The following is a 24,776-nucleotide window of genomic DNA, read 5'->3' on the forward strand; positions in this document are numbered from 1 at the left end:
CTAACTCTTTTAGAATGTCTAAGAGGTAAGGACTCGTCAATTGGTTCAACCGGAGTTTCCTCCTCATGTTGAGCGCCAGCATTAAAGGTTCCTTCATCGCTCGACTCTTGAATCTCCTCAAGATCGATTTGCCTCCCTCTGTCTCCTTATCTTATGAGTTCTTGCTCTCAGAAAACCCCTCTCCTTGAAACGAAGACAACATTGTCACTCGGTTTATAAAAGAGACATCTAAAGGATTTCTGCGGGTAGCCGATGAAAATACATCACTCACTTCGAGGTTCGAGCTTGTCGTGAGTCTCTCGTCTTACGAAAACCTCACAACCCCAAACCTTAATATGTGCCAACGAGGGAGCTTTCCCTGTCCACATCTCGTGAGGTGTTTTGACAACCTTCTTTGTAGGGACTCGGTTAAGGATATGGGCGGCAGTCTCTAAGGCATACCCCCAGAAAGAGATAGGTAGTGAAGCACGACTCATCATAGATCAAACCATATCTAACATGGTTTGATTGCACCTTTCTGCCACACCATTCAACTGCGGTGTCCTAGGTGGCGTCAATTGCGAAACAATTCTGCATTCCTTGAGATAGTCGTGGAATTCAAGAATTAGGTACTCTCCTCCTCGATCGGATCAAAGCATCTTGATTTTCCTGCCCAATTGATTCTCCAGTTCATGTTTAAATTCTTCGAACTTTTGAAACGTTTCTAACTTGTTTTTGATTATGTAGATATACCCATATATACTATAATCATCGGTGAAAGTTACATAAAAGTGGTTCCCATCCTTTGTGGTGGATCTAAAGGGCCCGCATATATCGGTAGGTATGAGATCCAATAAACCCTCACCCCTTTCACAAGTGCCGGTGAAGGGTGACTTGGTCATCTTTCCAAGCAAACAAGATGCGCACGTGTCATCTTCCGTAAGGTCGAATGACTCCAGCACTCCATCCTTTTGGAGTTTGGCTATGCGCTTCTTGTTGACATATCCAAGACGATAATGCCACAAGGATGCTTTATCCATACTATTGGAAGAATCCATACACAACACAACATTTCCTAGGTTATCTACAACCATAGCAGTTTCATAAATTCCATTACAAGGCGTTGCTTCAAAATAGAAAACACCATTTAGATAAGCATAAATCGAACCATTCTCATTATTAAACGAATATCTAAATCCTTGTTTAAACAAACCATGAAAAGAAATGATGTTTCTTGCCATATCTGGTGAGTAGCAACAATTATCTAAATGCAAATTCAATCCATTACTAAGCACTAAAGAATACACTCCAATCTTGGTAACAGGCGACGATCTTCTATTCCCCATGATTAGATTTATTCTTCCAAGCTCCACAACCCTATTTCTTCCTAGTCCCTGCAAATCAGAACAAATGTGGTAATCATACCCTGTATCAAGAACCGAAGAAATAGCATGGGATGAATCATTAGATTTAATTGTGTATATACCTGCAAAAGATGGCTTGATCTTTCCATCCTTGATGGCCAGCAGATATTCCGAGCAGCTTCTCTTCCAATGCCCTATTTTGTGGCAATGATGGCACTCTGCCTCTTTTGGGTTAGGGTTGGGCTTAGCAGGATCAACCTTGGTCCCACTAGAAGAGGAACCATCTTGGGACTTTCCCTTGCGGTGGTTCTTTGAAGAAGCCTTCCTCTTCTTCCCCCTTCCCTGCCCAATAGCCAAAACAAGAGTAGCAGACAGATTGGGTGCTGGTGCAATAGACTTGTCCTTTAGGTTGCTCTCACCAGTCCTTAGGAGAGCTTGGAGTTTGCTTAGGGTGACCTCTTCCTTGTTCATGTGGTAGGTCATCCTAAATTGATTGTAGCATGAGGGCAAGGAGTGATGAACAATGTCGATAGCCAAATCTTCCCCAAAGTTGACATTCAACTTGCGAAGACGATCGACATACCTTTGCATCTTTTGCAAGTGCAAGGTTAGAGACTCTCCACTTCCCATTTTAGCAGTATTCATATTCGTTATGATCTCATAGCGCTCTTGCCTCGTGCTTTGGTGTTATCACTCCATCAAGTCTAGATGCATCTCATAAGGATACATGTCCTCATAGGACTTTTTGAATTTGGAGTTCATAGTGGCTATCATGATGCAATGGACTTTCGTTGTTTCACGCTCATGTGTTTCAAACACAACCATTTCTTTGGGAGTAGTAGTTTCTGGATTTATCTTTTTGAGCTTCTCATCGAGAACATACTCCTTGTCTTCGTAACGAGTGATCGTGCGAATGTATCTTATCCATTCACTAAAGTTCGATCCATCGAAAGTCACTTTTTGACAAAGGCTCATTAGCGTGAATGAGCTAGCAGCAACGTTGTTTGCATTAGACATCTACAAATAGAAAGGAACAAAGTTGATTAGAGTTAAGCCCCTAATTAGCACCCAAAATGGAAATTTAGGGCTACGACCCAACAACATTATTTACACATTAGAAAAGGGATACCGTAATCCAACATGCAAATAATTTGGAGGTAAGTGAATGACGATTCACTAATTCTTCACCAGGAAAAAACATAATCTTAATTTTTAAATGTATTGAGAATTCCTAGATTTTGAGATTCATTGAACTTTTCAATGGCATGTTTAGATCTGGATATGCCTCTCTAGTTTGTGACTGGGATACCGAGGATCACAAAGCGGGTGTGAATAACCATGCAAATCTACATGGTGCCTTCATTGTTACAATCTCCTATTCGATGTGCCGGTAAACCACACACGCTCCATCAAACTATGACAAACAATGAATCACCCTTTGCCACCTTTGTTTAGAACCAATTAGTGTGCCGGTTAACCACACATGCTCCACTAACATCTAAACAAGGGTGCAAAGTGTAATTTCATGGGATTGCATCAATTCACTTTTCCTAAAGTAACTAAGATTGGGAATTTTCTAAAATAGTTTAGTTACTTTAAATAGATTCATTATACTTATTAATGAGAAGAGGTTTGCCCTATCCTACCCGTTCGGCTAACGACCCTCCACTAGTCAAGCAAGCGGTGGGTGTGAGTGTACACCCATTAAGCGCCATTTTATAGGCATCAACCTTATGCCCACCTTATAGACTGGCTTCGTGAATGAGGCCTACTAACGGTAAGACTAGCATCTTTAATCATATATATATATATATATATATATATATATATATATATATATATATATATATATATATATATATATATATATATTAAGTTGTAATAATATATTAGTATAGGTTGAATTTAAACTTGTAAAATTCTAGGGTTTGAAATTTGATTTATTTAAACTCTTAATCACAAAACTAAATTTCAAAAGTTGAGGACAAGTTTAAAATTTTTCAAAACATAAGGATCAAATAGAAAATAATATAAATCAACAATTAGATTATCTCAATTTGATCTTATTCAATATTGCTTGCAAAACAATCCACTAATTCAATTCAAATAATCAATTATTATCACATAAGGAAATTATTATTCAACTAATTGCTAATTATCTTTTGTTTGGTCAAGAATATACTCATATATATGGTTAAAATCGGATTTTAATGACCCAAAACAGTTAAGGCAAGTTTCCTCAAGTAAAACAGCAAGAAATCACGAAACTCCCTCTTTTTGACGCTCGAACTCGCCGAGTTCCCACTATGGACTCACCGAGTTGGAGCTACTCTCCGAGTCCACAGTGGAACTTGCCGAGTTCATCAGGCAGAGGACCAAAAATCAAATTTTTTAAGCAACAAGCAATTAACCAATACATCAATTCAATAGAAATCAATCAAAGCTCTGATACCACTGATGGGTTTGAGCAACAAGAACTTTACTATGTGCACATGCAAACCCTAATTACTTGGATCTAGGTTTCTCTAATTGAACATGCATTGAATCCGAGACTTACAATACTAGATCTAATGTAAACTAGGATTCTAGTCATATGAATTAGGATCTAGAATAATACCCTGGATTACTTGCTTGATACTTCTTTTTCTTGGAGCTTAGAGTCACAATTGTTACTCCTCTAATGGCTTACAAACACCAACTAGCAAGAAGATGATTTGAGAGAGAGAGAGGAGGGTGAGAAATCAGCCCTAGGGTTTCTTGCTTTGCATCAGTGCTGATTTCCCTCACCCTAAGGATCTATTTATACTATGAGCTACTAGGGTTTCACCTTTAACCCTAATTGAATAACTTAGGCCCTAAGCAATCCAAGATCCTCCTAGATACTAGGCTTGGACGAATTTAAGGTTCCCAAACCCTAAATTTCGTCCACCCTCATATCCATAAGGATACATAGCCCAAAACACAACTATCACACATTTGACAGTTTATGCCCCTTTATTCAATTAACCTCTTTAATTCACCAAATTAATTCTTAATTAATATATGACTTATATTATTCAAATAACAATATTATTCCTTTAATATATTATTCTCATATTATATAAACAATAATATCTCTTCTCTCTTAACAAATCATCCTGTCAAGTTGCTATGGTGAAGGCAACCCAAAAGGACCATGCATAACGGGGTCAAGTACTCACCAAATATAGTTATAGCCTCAGACACTGATACAACAGTTATATCACTAGATTAAGGTAGATATTAACTTATTAGGGCTAGGAACACTTACAAGATGAAGATCAAGAAAGAAAACTCGGATGCTACTTGAGAGTATTTGAGTTCTATCTTGAAATGGTGAAAAAGTGTGAAAAATGGATAAGTGTCATAGATATAGTCATTAGGGTTTACGGTCCAAATGCCATTTGGGATGTAAACTCCAAACTCTTGGAGTTTTTGGAACTTTATTGATGCACAATAAACTCTAGGGCATCCTTTATCCTGATATCTCCTAAAGTGCTAATCCTAAAATACTCAAACTTATTCCAAAAAGCTTGAAAATTAGCAGAAACTATTCTGACTCCTATTGAAGTGAAGGCTTGTACAGAATAAAAAATTTCAGGTTGTCACATCATCCCCCCATTAGAGGGAATTTCTTCCCGAAATTAGAATTTAGGTAAAGGAGTAGGCATGAATAATTGAGCAAGGAGGTGGGAATACTTCCTATTCGATTGATTCTCGCGCTCCCAAGTGAATTCCGGTCCTCGGTTGGCATTCCAGCGAAGCTTCACCAATGGGAAGCAACTTTTCTTCATTCACTTGACCTCTCGGTCCATGGTCACTACGGTTCTTCCACGAAGGTGAGGTTCCTATTGATCTCGATCTCGGGTGGGATTTCAAGAGTCCTGACGGAAAGGTACTCTTTCAAGTTTGAGACGTGGAAGGTACAATGTACGTTACTGAGTTCGCATGTAGGTTGAATTTGTGAGTTACAGGGCCGATTCTGGCAAGAATCTTGGAGGTCCTAACTATCTTGGATTTAGCTTACCACGCTTTCCGAAGCGTATTAAGCCTTTCCTGGGTGAGACTTCCAAAAGAATTTGGTCTCTCACTTGGAATTCCAAAGGTTTCTTCCTCTTGTTTCTCTTCTCAGTCAAGGGCCACTCCCTTATGGGTCAAAGTCATAAGAGGTTTCGTAATCCGCGAGGAGTTCTAAATGAACTTACGACAGCAGGTCAGCGAGGCCTAGTGTCACACCCTCAAACCAGAACGGCGGAAATGTTCGGGGCGGAGGACATCATATTCAGTATCATAACAGTTCATAGAAAGGAAAGTACACACCACCATATATAAATATATTTGAAAAGTTTACATAATTGTATGTGTTACATGTTTGCAAAAGACATCAAATACAATATGGTGATCCAAAATATGTTACTAACGCCAGCGCGTTAGTCTTCAAAAGTAGTTGCTACCTGGTCTAGCGGTTTCCTGAGAATACAAGTTATTTCAAAGAAAAAGTGTCAACATTTAAGTTGGTGAGTTCATAAGTGGTGTTTTGAGAAAATGTATGCCATTCGAAAGTGCGTGTATGTTTTCCAGAAAATCCCTTATTTTCTATTTGATATATGAAATGAGTTTGAAAGATTGTTGTATGTACTATATGTATTTGAACCAGGAAAATCCCTTATTTTCCTAAAAGTAAAATGCAGTCTCAAATAAACCAAGACCGTAAGCTATAAGAAACTATGACATGCTCAAAAGAATGATGTTGTAAATCGTTATTGTACAAAATGAATGTATTTGAACCAGGAAAATCCCTTATTTTCCTAAAAGTGAAGGGTAGTCTTATTGTTAAGTAAAACTAGTTGTGGAAGTGTTTTAACCTGAGTTTTGATCATGCCGATAATACCCTAGAATATAGTTATTACCCCCCAAGCATGATTGAGTTGTGTATTACTACGTGCATGAGTCATTGTTTCCGCATGTTGTGAGTTCCTCATAACCATACTAGACGCAGTACCTAATGTTGACATTTGTCACCCCAATGACGGACTGTAGCTAACAGTCAGGGTGCGGAGTTGTCAGCCCCATATAGATCTATACACACTTGTCACGCTCTCCCTCCAAGAGACTCTGGTTATAGGTGGGGACTTTCGTTTGGTACAAACAAAGCCATATGCCATCACATGATTGCTAACAACAAGTTCACGAGTAATATGATGAAAATCGTTCGTATGAAATGATTTCGTTTTCTACAGTGTTACAAAAACGTGATGATGAGTTGAGTTTTCTTGTAAAAGCATCATGTTATAGTTGAAATGGTTACTCTTGATATGATGTAGTATGCAAACGTATAAATAAAACCTATTTCTATTTATAAAACATATTGTACCCCAAGAGGGTAAAGTTGTGTGGTGAGGTGTTTTGCATGATAATAACTTCATAAGATAGTTAAAACAACAGTATGAAAAGTATATCAAAAGATCGATGTTTCACACGATTTTAGTCGTGTGTTTACTTGTATCCCCCCCCTAAAAGAGTATAAAAAGCATTTAAAAACATATTTAAAGTGTGTTTGCATGGGTATGAACTCACTTGAAAGTTTGAAGAAAGCGAGCAGAAAACCGGGCAGAGTTTCGTCTCGGGAAATGGATTTTTCTCGGGATTCTCGGGAATATCGGGAGTAAAACCGACCTTCGGGGCTTGAGCAAAATGACCAGGGCTTCGGGTTTGAATGGGCACGGAAAACGAGGCAAAACGCAAGAGAAATGAGAAGAAATGAGCAATTTTTCCAGAGACCCTCGCATCCCTTTTATAGGGGTGCTGAACCGCCTCGGTACGCTGGGCGTACGAGGGTACGCAGCGCGTACTGGGGCGTCATCGCTTACGTACTTCGGATGGGAGAGCATAGAGGAGTAGGGGCGACGTGGACAATCTGAGGCCCTTGATCTGAGTACGCGGGGCGTACGAGGGTACGCAGGGCGTACTCCGGTCCTATCTGCTGACTCCTCTTCGGATATTACTAAGGGTTTATATTTAAATTTATATTTATTTTAAATAAACTTCTAAAATTCATATCTCCTTCATACGAACTCCGTTTTCGACGTTCTTTATATCCATGCGAAGGTGAGACTACGATCTACAACTTTCATGTAGATTCCGTCGGCAAATTATGAAATTATTTTTATTATTTATTTATTAAAATGACGTGATTAAGGAATTTCTTTAAAAATTCATAACTTCTTTATCTGATGTCGGTTTTTGCCAGACTTTTTACCACTAAAATACCATTGTCGAGACCTTCGATTCTCGTTTAGGTCATTCCGGCCAAAAGTCGCTCGATCTCCGATTCGAGTTTTTACGTAACTTCGTATTGCTGGTTTTTGTCGGAAAACTTAGAATGGTCATAACTTCTTCGTTATTACTCAGATTTTAGTGTTCTTTATATGTATGAAAACCTTGTTACAATATCTACCACTTAGTATACTTAATTACGGTTCTATAAAAGTTTAAGTTTTGACTTGAATTTTTGATGTTGTTACATTATCCCCCCGTTAGAGAGAATTTCGTCCCGAAATTCGCATTTTGACTAGGACTCCAATACTTGCGGGCAGGCGTGAGTGCTTATGGTCCATTTGTTCCTTTATGAATCTAGATCCTAATGTGCGTGTTTCAACGGACCTTCATTACTCCGCCTATCACTTCGACTGATCGGGATCATGTGGTTTTGGGTTTATTTACTTATGTTCTTCTAAATGTTAGCATATTCACTCGATGCATTAGGGCAGCTACGTTTTGAAGTTCATGGTTGAATTCACTCCTAATTTCTGAGCTTGGAATTGACTCGTTGTATGTGTGGTATTTCTAAATGATCTGTTGGGGGATACTATGGGAAGGTTGTAAAGATATAGTACTCCTCACATGAGTACCTCGGGGTTTTGAAACTCGAAACCAATTCGGGTTAGTGTCGGGTTTGTCGTGATAAATCGATCAAGTTTCGTTAGTCGATGGTTAAAGTGAAAGGGTCTACTCGTATGGTTAGGGCCACACCAATTCACGTTGAATGCCGACGTCGGTACTTCTCATTGTAAGACATTCGTTAGTGGGATAGTGCATTCTACGTATGTGTTCTCAGTGTTTTTTAGTCCATCTCTATTATTACTACTATGAAAGTTTTGTTTAATGATTGGGGTGATTATTCGAGTAGATTTTTAAACTTGTGACTCACGAAACTCTTCTGCGTTCCTACTATCAAAATGGAATGTATGCAAATAAGTTATCAAGGAGAAATGTACCCAGAATAACCGTGGGGTCCACAATAGCCTCCTCTTGGCCCATTGCGAATACTCGGCCTCCTCCACTAGCATTCTTGTTGTTTGCCTTCGGGCAGTTCCGTCGGAAGTGTCCCGTTGCTCTACACTCATAACAAGTACGGTCTACTCCTACATTTGTGGCTGGAGCGGTTGGTTGGTCTATTTCCCTGCAGTAGCGGACGTGTGTCCCTTACTATTGCACCTAATGCAATGCATTTCACGTCAGGGTCCGTGATGATGAAAGTTGCATCGGTTGCACTTAGGCTGGTTTCCGTTGTACGACCTTGTGGGTGTAGGGGTGGTAGGGATAGTAACAGAATGAGCTATCACTAACTGTTGCCTCTTGGGGTTCTCTTGCATGGTTTCCCCCTTCCTCTTATCCCAGGGTTTCCTTCGGTCCTCTATATCCTTCGGTGGCTCCGAGACAGCGGTAATAGTACCCTGTTTAACACCGTGATCAATCAATCGTTGAGCCAAGCGCTTCGCGCTGTCAAACGTGACTGGGTTAGAGGCCTGAAGATGCCCTTGGATTTGGGGTGATAATCCCCAAATGTACCTCTCCACCTTCTTCGATTCCGGGTTTACCATACTTGGGCACAAGGCTGACAAATCACTTAACCTAGCCGTGTAAGCGATTACATCCGATCCGGTCATCCTTAGGTTCCATAGCTGATGCTCTAATTTTTGGATTTTGCCCCTCGGGCAGTATTCTTCCAGCATCAAGATTTTGAGATCTTCCCAGCTCATGGCATTAGCAATTGGGAGAGACAGGGCTTCCACATGTCCCTTCCACCAGGTGAGGGCTCGATCAGAGAAAGTGCAAGCGGCGAACTTGACTTTGCTGGTCTCTGGGCATGCACATATCTCGAAGACCGTTTCGGTCTTCTCGAACCATTGCATAAGTGCAATGACTCCTCCTACCCCGTTGAAAGTTTTTGGCTTTGCATTCGAAAATACCTTGTATGTGCATTCTCTGATATAACCATGGCCAGTGCCATGATTCAAGTGGTTGGTACTGCTTCCAGTTCCACCAGCTCCGTTAGTGTTTATCTGCGTAAGAGCAGCTGCTACTGCTGCAGTGATAGCAGCCTGAACCATGACAGGATCATATTGTGGGGGTGGTGGTGGCGGCGTAGGTATTGCGTTGTTGATGCGACGTGCAGATCTATGAGGTGGCATTGCTGCCAAAGAAATAACAATGAATACAATAGGTCTTTTAATGATTGTATGGTTTGGGTAGTAGGGGTCTCCTGCTAGGTGGAAATCCGGCCATTGTGTTTGTACGAGAATAGGGAGATAAGGATTGTCTAGAACTAAGGCACATAAGGTTGACATCAAAGTTAAACTATCGTATGCATAAAATACTCCTATAGTATTCTAAATGTTATGTTTGATTCTAAAGTTTATAAGTTTGGTAAGTTTTAAGTTTGTTGTCCATTGCAGACACTCCTTGGCATACGTTAGTCGGCTCTTGGACAAATATAGTTGATCAGGCTATATTCTTCCCAGTTCCGATTACATGTCCCAAAGCATACCTGCACTGCACAACTTATTTATAATACTTCTATATTGTTTTAATTATGATACTGACCATGTTATTAATATGAAATGAATGCATGCCTACTTTACAAAAGCTAAATAAATTTAATTTTAACAGTATGACTCTTACTCAGAGTGTTTTTGCCTAGTTGTGTTTATAGTTATATACCAAAATGGTTTTGATATACTTAATTCACTATAAACAATGCTCTGATACCAATCTGTCACACCCCCAAACCAGAACGGCGGAAACGTTCGGGGGCGGAGGACGTCATATTCAGTATCATAACAGTTCATAGAAAGGAAAGTACACACCACCATATATAAATATATTTGAAAAGTTTACATAATTGTATGTGTTACATGTTTGTAAAAGACATCAAATACAATATGGTGATCCAAAATATGTTACTAACGCTAGCGCGTTAGTTTTCAAAAGTAGTTGCTACCTGGTCTAGCGGTTTCCTGAGAATACAAGTTATTTCAAAAAAAAAAAAGTGTCAACATTTAAGTTGGTGAGTTCATAAGTGGTGTTTTGAGAAAATGTATGCCATTCGAAAGTGCGTGTATGTTTTCCAGAAAATCCCTTATTTTCTATTTGATATATGAAATGAGTTTGAAAGATTGTTGTATGTACTATATGTATTTGAACCAGGAAAATCCCTTATTTTCCTAAAAGTAAAATGCAGTCTCAAATAAACCAAGACCGTAAGCTATAAGAAACTATGACATGCTCAAAAGAATGATGTTGTAAATCGTTATTGTACAAAATGAATGTATTTGAACCAGGAAAATCCCTTATTTTCCTAAAAGTGAAGTGTAGTCTTATTGTTAAGTAAAACTAGTTGTGGAAGTGTTTTAACCTGAGTTTTGATCATGCCGATAATACCCTAGAATATAGTTATTACCCTACAAGCATGATTGAGTTATGTATTACTACGTGCATGAGTCATTGTTTCCGCATGTTGTGAGTTCCTCATAACCATACTAGACGCAGTACCTAATGTTGACATTTGTCACCCCAATGACGGACTGTAGCTAACAGTCAGGGTGCGGAGTTGTCAGCCCCATATAGATCTATACACACTTGTCACGCTCTCCCTCCAAGAGACTCTGGTTATAGGTGGGGACTTTTGTTTGGTACAAACAAATCCATATGCCATCACATGATTGCTAACAACAAGTTCACGAGTAATATGATGAAAATCGTTCGTATGAAATGATTTCGTTTTCTACAGTGTTACAAAAACGTGATGATGAGTTGAGTTTTCTTGTAAAAGCATCATGTTATAGTTGAAATGGTTACTCTTGATATGATGTAGTATGCAAACGTATAAAACATATTGTACCCCAAGAGGGTAAATTTGTGTTGTGAGGTGTTTTGCATGATAATAACTTCATAAGATAGTTAAAACAACAGTACGAAAAAGTATATCAAAAGATCGATGTTTCACACGATTTTAGTCGTGTGTTTACTTGTATTCCCCCCCCCCCCCTAAAAGAGTATAAAAAGCATTTAAAAACGTATTTAAAGGGTGTTTGCAGGGGTATGAACTCACTTGAAAGTTTGAAGAAAGCGAGCAGAAAACCGGGCAGAGTTTCGTCTCGGGAAACGGATTTTTCTCAGGATTCTCGGGAATCTCGGGAGTAAAACCAACCTTCGGGGCTTGAGCAAAATGACCAGGGCTTCGGGTTTGAACGGGCACGGAAAACGAGGCAAAACGCAAGAGAAATGAGAAGAAATGAGCAATTTTTCCGGAGACCCTCGCATCCCTTTTATAGGGGTGCTGAACCGCCTCGGTACGCTGGGCGTACGAGGGTACGCAGCGCGTACTGGGGCGTCATCGCTTACGTACTTCGGATGGGAGAGCATAGAGGAGTAGGGGCGACGTGGACAATCCGAGGCCCTTGATCTGAGTACACGGGGCGTACGAGGGTACGCAGGGCGTACTCCGGTCCTATCTGCTGACTCCTCTTCGGATATTATTAAAGGTTTATATTTAAATTTATATTTATTTTAAATAAACTTCTAAAATTCATATCTCCTTCATACGAACTCCGTTTTCGACGTTCTTTATATCCACGTGAAGGTGAGACTAGGATCTACAACTTTCGTTTAGATTCCGTCGGCAAATTATGAAATTATTTTTATTATTTATTTATTAAAATGACGTGATTAAGGAATTTCTTTAAAAATTCATAACTTCTTTATCTGATGTCGGTTTTTGCCAGACTTTTTACCACTGAAATACCATTGTCGAGACCTTCGATTCTCGTTTAGGTCATTCCGGCCCAAAGTCGCTCGATCTCCGATTCGAGTTTTTACGTAACTTCGTATTGCCGGTTTTTGTCGGAAAACTTAGAATGGTCATAACTTCTTCGTTATAACTCGGATTTTAGTGTTCTTTATATGTATGAAAACCTTTTTACAATATCTACCACTTAGTATACTTAATTACGGTTCTATAAAAGTTTAAATTTTGACCTGAATTTTTGCTGTTGTTACACCTAGAATTTGGCGAATTCCTGTAGGCGTCTTCGGTGCTGACAAATTCTCAACGATTTTTGATTTTTGGAAGGGTCCTCAAGAATTCCCCCATCACTAATAGTGCGTCTTACGAATTCGATTCTTTCAATCCAGAAATCGTATTTAAAGAACTTTGCGTAAAGCTTCTTTGATCGTAATATCTCCATCGTTTGTTGTAGATGCCCTTTATGATTTCCTTCATACTACGAGACTAGATAAGTAAGTCATTTACAAGGACAATGACGAACTGATCCAAGTAAGAATGGCGTACCCTATTCATTACGTTCATGAATACTACGTGCATATTCGTCCTATCCGAGGAGTATCACTACGGACTCGTAGTGTCCGTATCGAGTTTGGAAGATTGTCCTCGGGACATCCTTCACTAACACTCGTATGTAGTGATCTTAGGAACTCATGTCTATTTCTGAAAGGTAAATAGTTCCTTGCGGTTGGTTAACCGACTCATCTATGCAAGGCAGAGGGTAATGATTTCTACTGGAAATCTTATCAAGGTCTCTGAAGTTGATGGACCTACGAAACAATTCATCTTTCCTCTTGAATAACAAGAACGGAGCTCTCCAGGGTGAGAAGGTTGGTCTTTTCATTCCATTGCTGAGTGGTTCGTTAACTTGTCCAGATGGTTCTTGTATCTTTATGGGTGTTAGACCGTAGGGCGATCTGGTTATAGGGTAAATATTGGGCTCTAAGTTTGTTCGTATGACGATGCAATTACTCGTAGTCTTGGACAGTCTCCATCCTGAAGTTCATATTAGAAATCATACATGGTTCATCAATCACAGTCTCGTGTATACGAGTCATATATAATTAATATTGAAAAGGTAGTCGAATAAATGATTCTTCTTTAAGCTCACATCCCAACGAGGAAAAGAAGTTAAAGTGGAATCATGAGTTCTAAATCTATAGAACCTTGATTATATACCACCCTTGCGTATACATTCTTTGGCAATAGATCAACCGTAAGGGTCCTTGGTTTGAAATTGACGTACTGCACGAGTGGTACTTCGGGGAGGTTTGCTGAGTCATCTTCGGAAAGGATAAGAAACATGAGGTACTCTATGCATGAGTAGTTCGGTATTCTGGAATGACGGATTAGCTAGAAAGGCGATTTCATTTCATCTTCTTGGTTTTATGGATTTGCAAGTATGTGATTGTTTCCATTTGTTGGCTTCCTGGATCGGTACAACAATCAGAATTTTCGACTCCTTTACCAGTCTTGTTTGTGTTGTCAGAGTTCATGTGTGCAAGGAAAGCTGTCATGGCAGCTGTTACCTCAGCTTGTAATGTAGCATTATCGATATGAAGGATAGGGATTTTGTTGTTCGCTTGACTTTTTCCGGATGACAACATGATTCTTTTATATGGAAAGAAAATGAATTCATGAGCTATTATGGTTGAACCTAGATGTATTTCGATTGTTCATGTAAAGAGTAGAAGTATGTTCTCGGGGGTTTGACCTACATCCCTATGATGCAGTCCTAGTATAGAGTAAAATAAGTTCGTAGAATGGTCACAAGACGTTTGACTTCCAAACAAGGGTACCATCGGTTGGTAAATAACATGATCCAATCTTTGAAAGAGAATTGAGAATGATCCGTGAGCTAAATTACTCTAGTCCAATAACTTGACTAGAGTGGGTTTCAGATAGACCCCAACAAAAGTATGATGGAAGTATTTGAACAATGAGTGACATAGAAGTTAGCCGACTTTCAATACCGATAGTCATGACGTAATAAGTTTGGGAAAAATTGACCTTGTATAAGGTCTTACATCACATCCAAAGTAGAAAAGTCTTGGCCGCATAAAGGCCTAACTAAAAGTACTTATAGTACAAGATAGTTACATAGGAAAGTGCTACACAGAACACAAACAGGAACACAGTTCTTTAAAACAAAGAAGGAAAGTAAAGTATCTCCTACTGGTGATGGTCACCCCTATGGTGAACCCTTAGTTCAGCTAGTTGTCGTTCCATATCAAGCAAGTGTTTTTGGTACACCCTCTGGCATACTCGGAGCTCTATGACTTCGGCTCGTGTTTCAGCTGGTGCTTGTAGCAAGGGCTCATGGTCTCTCTCTGATCTCTCATGAGTGTGTTCGAGGCGATTGGTGCGGATGGTATGCATTCCTGCATTGGCATCAACCTCTGCGATACGATGGAGAGCTATCCTGCCCTTAATCTCGTTTTGAGAAACTCTACGAACTAGAATTGGAAGAATTCTGTCTGCTGAGCTTCCTTCGCTTATGTTGTAGAAGCTTCGGTCTCCATTAATCGGCATAGGTTGATCTTGCTGTTTGCTCCATGTTTCCAAAAATTCTACCCAAGGAGGCTTCGGGCCATGAAAAGTTGGGCGAGGGTTAGGATTTGGAATGGGAGTTACCAGGGGCAGGTTCTCAACTTCGGGCTCGGAGTTATCATCATCCGAAAGGTCTTCAGCATGGTGATCATTCAAAGGGATTGGATGATCATTCTTGGGTTAATCTCCAAACCATCCAGCATTGCCATCGTTTGGAAGGTACGAATTGTTGTGGGGATAGATTCCTGCCATGTTATCTACGCGAGAATTGAGGTAAGGACATAGTTATTAGACGAACTAACTAGATAATTTATTAAATAATCTTCATTAGTTACATCACTATTTGTAAAGTGCATACTAATTATATGTAATCAAAGCAGGATAGGCCTTCGAATAAGTGACCTTAACTCCAAATTCACAAGGAATAGGGGTAAAGCAAAAATTCACAGATTCTAAGTCTATGACATACTAGTAACATATAACCTTAGTGTATCCACTTAGCAACTGTTGACATAGTAATGAAGATCCTTCTTAGTTCTCAAGTAAGCAGTTATAGTAACACAAAATACTCCCATAGTATTTTAGACGCATGTTCTCCTCTAATGTTCTCATTATGGTAGTGTTGGCTGCTCCGTCTTCACAAAACCTAGTCGTCGTACTTGTCTATTTGTGACCTGAGAATACATGTTATTTTGAAAGCAAGTATCAACAATAAAGTTGGTGAATTCATAAGTATTTTAGTGTCATTGATTTGTAAATGAAACTTGTAATAAAAGACTTGTAATTGTTTTGAGGAAAATTTTGTATAAGTATGTAAATGTTTGTAAGTAACTGTAAACATTTGAAAACCCTAGAAAATCCCATATTTCCTACTAGTATTAAAAGTAGTCATCTACTAAGACCCAACTGTTTTGAAAGAAGCCTTCTACCAAGACTTGACTCTTTTGAAAGTATGAACCTCTACATAAGTGAAGGTTTTTCCTTGTACAACTATTATTATTCAAATCTAATCTACCTCATCGATTATGTGAATGTGTCACAATATAAAGGTAATAAGGAAAATAGTCTATCTATATCAAATATATCCTACCTTGTTGTTCATGTGAAAGTGCCACAATATAAAGGTAATAAGGAAAATACTCTATCTATATCAAATATATCCTACCTCATCGTTCATGTGAATGTGTCACAAAGTGAAGGTAAGAAGGAAAATAATATAATAACTAAAATTGTATCCTTTTGTACTATGATATTCACAGCATGGAAACTCGTCGAATAGTATAACCGTAGACACTCGTCGATGATCATTTTTCCTACTGTAGCTAACAGCTTTGGGTGTGGAATGGTAAGTCCCGAAACGTTTGTAACAGATTCTATGTAATAGTATCTATTAAACGTATTAATTTAAACCTTTTCACGTAAGTGTATCTATGTAAACGTATTCATGTAAGCGTACCTATATAAACATATTCATGTAAGCGTATCTATGAAATGTATTCATGTAAGCGTATCTATGTAAATGTATTCATGTAAGCGTATCTTTGTAAATGTATTCATGTAAGCGTATCTATGTAAACGTATCTATTCATATAGTATGTAATGTATTAGAATACAAGCAGTTTTAAAAAAATCAGCATAAAGCTGGTGAGTTCATAAGCGGTTTGTTTCTGGTAAAAGAACGAGTTTCCTTTGGTATTCTGAAAGAGTTGTTATCCAAGAAAATCCAATATTTTCTTATAAGAAAAGTTTAGTTATCCATTTGTTAAACAGAAAGTTAAGTTATCCCAGGAAAAACCCTTATTTTCCTTAAAAGTTAGTGGTTGGTTGTCGATTCAGAATGAAGTGTACAAGTATCTACCATACTTGTAGCGTTTAAGTGAAGTTTCCTGAAAGCCTGGTTATCCTTGAAAAGTGCGTTAGTTTTCACACATATATAAAACTATTAAGTAGGTAGCAAACTAATTCCTAAGGTTATTAATTTACTAAGTTCTTTATTACTTAAAAGTAAATCTCCATTATCTAAGTTGCGAGTTCTATAACCGTACGATAAACTAGATATGGCAAAAGGAAGGCCACTATCATTTATGACTTTTGTCACCCGTAGACCTGCCAGTCCCACTGTAGCCAGAAGCAAGGTGCAGGGTTGTCAGCCCCGTATAGATCTATACACTCAAGTCACGCTCTCCTCCGAGGAGATTCTGGTTACAGGGGCGGTCCTCCACTCGCGTATCTCTATGGAGTGTTACAGAGGACGTGTCTCCAATCTTAAGAATAACGAATTTACAAGTAATAATGCGGAAAATCCTGTTTTTAGATTCTAGTTACAAAGGCGGTCCTCCACTCGTGTATCTCTGTGGAGTGTTATAGAGGACGTATCAAAAGTTCTAAGATTAATGATTTTAACAGTAATAATGTGGAAAATCATTTGTGAGATATAAAACATAACATTTTATAATGAGTTTCACAGTTAGCTCGAGTACAAGATTTTATAAAACATAACATAACATTTTAATATGGTTTTCAATGTTAAAAGCATAGGGAATATGAAGCATTTCAAATGAAATAATAAGTTTGAGTACAAGATTTCCTTGGACTTTTGCTTGTATTCCCCCCTGAAAACATTGAAAAACACGGAAAAAGGTGTAGGGGTATGAACTCACCAGACGAGAAATGTGTCGGCCAGGATGCTAAGTGTTAGTTCAGGGCTTGAACACACGCGAGGTTCCTATGTAATATGAGGAGATACATAATTGTATCTAATTAGACCTTGAACTACTAATTAAATAAGAATATACACTCTGAGGCGCGAAAACACTTCAATTCAAGTGTTAGGAGTGGTCTGGGTTGCATCTAAGGAGGTGTAAGGCCTAGATATGGAGTTTGCTCTTCAAGAGTAAACTCCTAAAGGAGATTACGGCCTAATTACCAACTCCCCATGAGTTTAAGGCTATAAACTCATGGGTGGTGTGTTAGTGGATGCTTAATGGTCTTATAACACTTGTGGAATTTGGCTAGGATCAATTCTAAGGCATTAGAAGGGATTAAACCATAAAATGGACCATTATGAGGAGTTTATGGCAGTAAACATAGATTTTACGGTCGTAAATTCTTACTTACCCTTTTCTTTTGTGTTTTGGTAGTCGTAGGTTAAGCACAAGTGGTTCTAGTCCAAAGTACAAGCCATGGAAGGAAGTTAGAGCACCATTTGACCACTATTGAGGAGTTTACGGCCCAGGAACCATTCCTTGGGGGGTTTATGGCCATAATCTCCTAAGGAGGTGGTTTCTCACATGTTTATGGTCCCTAACACAAAGGTGTTTGATTCTAGACATTATTCCAAGGCATAGGAGGTGTTTAAGGGGCATTTTAACACCTTAAAAGGTGTTTACGGCCTTAGAAGGGATGTTTATGGTCCAAGCATGCTCTTGGGCCGTAAACTCATGTTCACTCCCTAAATATTAAGGGTTTGGTCTTCTAAGTCCGTTCATGTAAGCCTCTAAGTCATATCTAAGCACTAGAAGTGATTTGGAAGGGTTTTGGGGCTTCAAAATCCCATTTATGGGTGTTTGCGGTTTGGGATTGTTCTAGGGCCGTAAACATAAGTCTTTGGTCCTTTTGGATGGTTTAGACACGGATTTGTAAGCTAAACAATCTAAACTATAAGCTAGGATGGATTACTTGCTGATTTGGAGCATGAAATGGGTGATTTTGGATCAAGATTTGGATTGAAGAGAGAGAGTAGAGAGAGAGAGTGAAAAAGCTTCAAATGAAGTCGACTCACCCTTATATAGGGTTTGAGTTTGAGGCTCGGTCGAAATCTACCCGATACTGACGTTAAACGAGGCTTATGGTCGTACCCGATTTAGTTGTCGTAACCTGACGTGCTCGAAACTAAAAATTTCCGAATAAAGATTGTGATGTTTTCACGTGTTCAAATGGGTTTGTACACTCATGATGTCATAATAAAGATCTTAATTCAATTAACCTAATTAAAATGTTAACGGAAAACTTGAATACAAACGAGTTTTACTGACGGAAACGGGTTACCGTTACGGAAAAATTTTTGGATTGTCACATTACCCCCCCCCCCCCCCCCCCGTTAGAGGGAATTTCATCCCAAAATTTAGAATTAAGACATAAATCATATAATTGGAATGAGATGCGGATATTTCTGTTTCATCGATTCTTCACGCTCCCAAGTGAATTCGGGTCCCCGCTTGGCCTTCGAGCGAACCTTCATTATCGGGATATGGCTTTGTTTCGTACGTTTGATCTCTCGATCCATAGTTTCGATTGGTTCTTCTACGAAGTTCAGACTTCCATTGATCTCGATCTCATCAAAAGGAATCACGAGGGTTTCATCTGATAAACACTTTTTAAGATTTGTGACGTGGAAGATAGGATGGAGGTTGCTAAGCTCTTGGGGTAGTCGGAGTTTATAGGCTATCGGGCCGATCCTAGAGACGATCTCGAAAGGTCCTATGTACCACGGGTTAAGTTTTTCCGCACATTCCAAAGCGTATCATGCCTTTCCAGGGTGAGACCTTCGACATGTCATGATCTCCAACCTGGAATTCCAAGGGTTTTAGTCGTTTATCAGCGTAACTCTTTTGTCTTCCTCGTGAAGCTTTTTGTTGTTCTCGGATCTAGATGATCTTCTCGGTGGTTTCACGGATGATTTCAGGACCAGTGAGAGCAATGTCGGGGACTCGACTCTTAGCTAGCTACGTGTCCCCTACCTCGGCCCAACACAGAGGGGATCAACACTTACGATCGTAGAGGGCTTCGAACGGGCAACCTTGATGCTGGTGTAGTAGCTGTTGTTATACGAGAACTCGATCAAGGGTAAATGGGTGTCCCACGACTTTCGAAAATCGATGACACATGCTCTCAGCATGTCTTCCAGGGTCTGGATAGTTCTCTCACTCTGTTCGTCTGTCTGAGGATGATAAGTTGTACTCATATCCAGCTTAGTTCCAAGAGCATTCTGAAGGGACTTCCAAAACCTTGAATTAAACCTGCTATCTCGATCGGAGATGATGGGCACAGGTAACCGTGCAGTCGGACTATCTCTTGGATGTAGACTTGCGTGAGTCTTTCCATCTTGAACGATTCTTTAATCAGAAGGAAGTGAGCGGATTTTGTCAATCAGTCGACAACTACCCAAATGGTGTCGTACCCACTCGGAGATTTGGGTGACTTGGTGATGAAATCCATAGTAATCATCTCCCATTTCCACTCAGGTATCTCGGGCTGCTGGAGTAGACCCGAGGGTTTCTGGTACTCGACCTTTACCTTGGCGCAAGTCAGACGCTTGCCCACGAAGGTAGCGATTTCGGCTTTCATGTTTGGCCACCAGTATAGTTTTTTGAGATCCAGGTACATCTTATCCGAACCTGGGTGAATGGAGTATCTGGTCTTGTGAGCTTCATTCGTAACAACTTCCCTAAAACCTACGAACTTTGGGGTCTAGATTCGATCCATGAAACAATAGACTCCGTCACCTTTGATCTCAAGTTTCTTATCCATTCCTCTCAGAGCTTCATTCAATACGTTTTCAGATTTTTAAGGCTTATAACTGGGCTTCTCGGATCTGTGCGGATAAGTGGGAATGGATGGTCATTGTCAATGTCTTCTCCTTGTTGTTTGAGCTTTCCTTTCGGCTAAGGGCATCTGCTACCACATTGGCCTTACCGAGATGGTAGCGGATTTCACATCGTAGTCACTGAGCAGCTCTATTCATCGCCATTGCCTCATGTTTAAGTCTTTCTGATTGAAGATGTGCTGCAGGCTTTTATGGTCGGTGAAGATCATGCACTTAGTTCCATAGAGATAATGTCTCCAAATCTTCAGTGTGAAGACCACTGCTCCTAACTGATGGGTTTTGAGCATTCTAACACTTCCTAAGTGTACATGCAACTCTAATAACCTTGGATATATGTTTGTCTAATTATCATGCAAAGTTGAATTTCCAAGGTTATATTCCTATCTAGCATACATGGGGAACAATTTTAACTTGAATGAAAGATAGAATAACTTACCTTGTTGTTGCTTATTTTCCTTGAAACCTTGTGAGCCTAGCACCCCAAGTGTGATGCCTCAAATGCTTCACACAACACCAAATGCTCTTGGAAAGACCTTTGAGATAATACACACTTCTTAAAATCGGCCAACCCTCTAGTTTCTTATGTCTACCCGATTTTGGTGGAGAATGGGATCCTTATATAGTGTTGACACATCTAGGGTTACACCATGTAAACCCTAATGTGTCATGACTCTTCATTTCCATGACCCATGGGTTTGTAACTCCCATGGAGCATCCATGGAGCATCCTATGGGTAGAACCGAACTTGATAATCCATGGGGCCTCTTAGCCCACTATACAAGATATGAATGATTTACATAATCAACCCATATATTTAATTAGTTATCCTTTGATCACTTAATTAATTCCAAATTAATTCTTTGATCAAACTAATCAAATAATAATATTATTAATATATTAGAACTTATAATATATTAATAATCTCCAAGTGTTATTTCTTTCATTTAGTCTATCCAATTGCATGGTGCCATGCAACCCAAATGGACCATGCCGGGTCGGGTCAAGTACACACCCGAAATAGTTATGGACTTAGACACCTTATCCAACAGTCTCCCACTTGGATAAGTCTAATAACTATATCTCTAATACTTCAGGAACCGACCGACAATCGTAGCTCTTTCAAGGTCTCTCGGAACTGAGAAGATGATGGTACGCCATTTAAGATAAGGGATCATATAATCCTCCGTTCTAGATATCAGCCGGAAAAATACATCGAACAATGTCTTACTTATTGTCCAGCAGTTTGTTTCTCGATTTCCGATTTGTTTGACAAAGAACTTAATTGAACACATCAACTTAGTTCTGACCGGGCCCGGTACATAGGTCAAAACAAAATCATTGAGGGCCCCAGATATCAGCTTCTAATCCAAGAAGGAACAGATAAACTTCGGCTCATATGTTTGTTCTACCACTCATTGAATTACACACAAAAGCACGTTTTATAACATCGAGTTACCAATGCGTTTTCGTACAGTCAATGCATAACCAACTTGTAACTAACAAATCATATCTCTAGGTTTGAACACTTATATGATATTACCGTCTCACGATCACTCGAGATAGAATTCCATGAAGTGATTCCAGTGAGCGTGAGTTGAGTCCAATACTCATAACTTATGAGCACTCATGATTGTTGTAGCCTTGTCCAACACCTTAGACCTCTACAACCCATCATGACAGTCTTGATTCATACCTACTTCCGACATATGACCAACTGTGGAGGTTTGAATAATATGTTATACCAAACAAAATTATTCTGGAAGCCAAAACATGCAAAAGAAATATAGTAAACGATCGACAAGAGATAGCAACACTTTACTCATAAATAAAACTCCTTTTATTCATCATCTAATGTCAATTACACTTTACAAATTTCTGGGTTATCTAACTACTGAATCTAATATCATCCTTCAGCCCTATGCTCCGAGCATGCTGGAGATGCTTAACCCGAGTCAGTCCCTTCGTGAGGGGATCTGCTGGGTTCTCATCCGATGATACCCTCTTTGCCACGAGGAGTCCTTCTTCTATCCGATGTCTGATAAAATGGTATTTTCTATCGATGTGTCTGGATCTCCCATGATCCCTTGGTTCTTTGGCTAAGGCAACAACACTTTCACTATCACAGAAAATCTCCATTGGCTCTTTGATAGCTGGTACAACTCCAAGGTCTCCAATGAAGTTCTTCAACCATATCGCCTCCTTTGCCGCCTCGCTAGCTGCAATATACTCTGATTCACAAGTTGAATCAGTCACTGTCTCTTGCTTGGAACTCTTCCAAGAAATTGCTCCGCCATTTAGGGTAAAGACCCAGCCCGACTGAGAGCGGAAATTATCCCTATAATTCTGGAAGCTAGCATCACTATACCCTACAACTCTCAAGTCATCACTCCCACCGAGGGTAAGGACCCAGTCCTTAGTCCTCCGTAGGTACTTAAGGATATTCTTTACCACAGTCCAGTGTGCCTTGCCAGGGTTCGCCTGATACCTGCTAACCATGCTCAAGGCAAAAGCTACACCGGGTCGAGTACACGTCATAGCATACATGATCGATCCTACAACCGATGCATAAGGTGTTCGACTCATTTCTGCTATCTCAGCCTCAGTGCTAGGGCTTTGTGTCTTACTCAATCTGGTGTTACTCTGGATGGGTAACTCTCCTTTCTTGGAATCCTGCATGCTCAATCTCTTCAGCACCTTATCCAAGTAGGTACTCTGACTAAGTCCAATTAGTCTTTTACTCCGATCTCTCAAGATCCTTATCCCTAGAATATAGGTAGCTTCTCCTAGGTCCTTCATAGAGAAACACTTCCCAAGCCAGGACTTAACTTCCTGCAGAGTTGGGATGTCATTTCCTATGAGTAGTATGTCATCCACATACAACACCAAAAAGCTAACTATACTCCCAGTAGCCTTGACATACACGCAAGACTCATCTTCACTCCTAGAAAAGCCAAATTCCTTGACCTTTTCATCAAAGCAAAGATTCCATCTGCGAGGTGCTTGCTTCAATCCATAAATGGATTTCTCAAGCTTACACACTCTATTAGGGTACTCGTTGCTGACAAAACCCTCTGGCTGACTCATGTAAACATCTTCAGCCAACTTTCCATTAAGGAACGCGGTTTTGACATCCATTTGCCATATTTCACAGTCATGAAATGCAGCTATGGCCAACAGAACCCGAATAGACTTAATCTTGGCTACTGGAGAAAAGGTCTCATCATAGTCCACTCCAGGAATTTGAGAGAAACCCTTTGCAACCAGTCTAGCCTTATATGCGTGTACATTTCCATCCATGTCGGTCTTCTTCTTGAAGACCCATTTGCACCCTACTGTCTTACGACCTGGTACATTCTCAACCAAGTTCCAAACTTGATTGTCATACATGGACTGTATTTCACTGTCCATTTCCTCTTTCCACTTGGCTGACTCAGGGCCTGCCATGGCTTCCGCGTAACTGTTAGGTTCATCTAGACCTATCAGTGTCTCATCACTGATAAGTGTATCTCCTTCTGCAGTAATATGGAATCCATAGTAATGCTCAGGAGCATTCCTAACCCTTGTGGAACGCCTCAGAGGTACAGACTTGTCAATTGGCTCAACAGGAGTTTCCTCCTCAAGTTGAGTGCTAGGGTTTGAAGTTCCTTCACGGCTTGACTCTTGAATTTCTTCAAGATCAACTTGCCTCCCACTGTTTCCTTGGCTTATGAACTCTCTTTCTCTAAAGAAGGCCCTCCTAGCTACAAAGACCACATTTTCACTAGGTCTGTAGAAGACGTAACCAAAGGACTGTTGTGGGTAGCCGATGAAAATACACCTCTTGCTTCGGGGTTCGAGCTTATCATGAGTCTCGCGTCTCACGAAAGCCTCACAACCCCAAATCTTGATGTGGTCTAGTTTGGGTACTTTACCAGTCCACATCTTGTGAGGAGTTTTGGCAACTTTCTTTGTAGGGACTAGATTAAGGATATGGGCGGCAGTCTCTAAGGCATACCCCCAGAATGAGATTGGTAGCGAAGCTTGACTCATCATGGAACGAACCATATCTAACAAGGTTCGATTACGCCTCTCAGCCACACCATTCAACTGTGGTGTCCTGGTAGGTGTCAATTGTGAGACTATCCCACATTCCCTT

This window comes from Lactuca serriola, chromosome 4 (assembly GCF_051521515.1).
Source record: "Lactuca serriola cultivar US96UC23 chromosome 4, Lser_US96UC23_V15, whole genome shotgun sequence".
Lineage (NCBI taxonomy): Eukaryota > Viridiplantae > Streptophyta > Magnoliopsida > Asterales > Asteraceae > Lactuca > Lactuca serriola.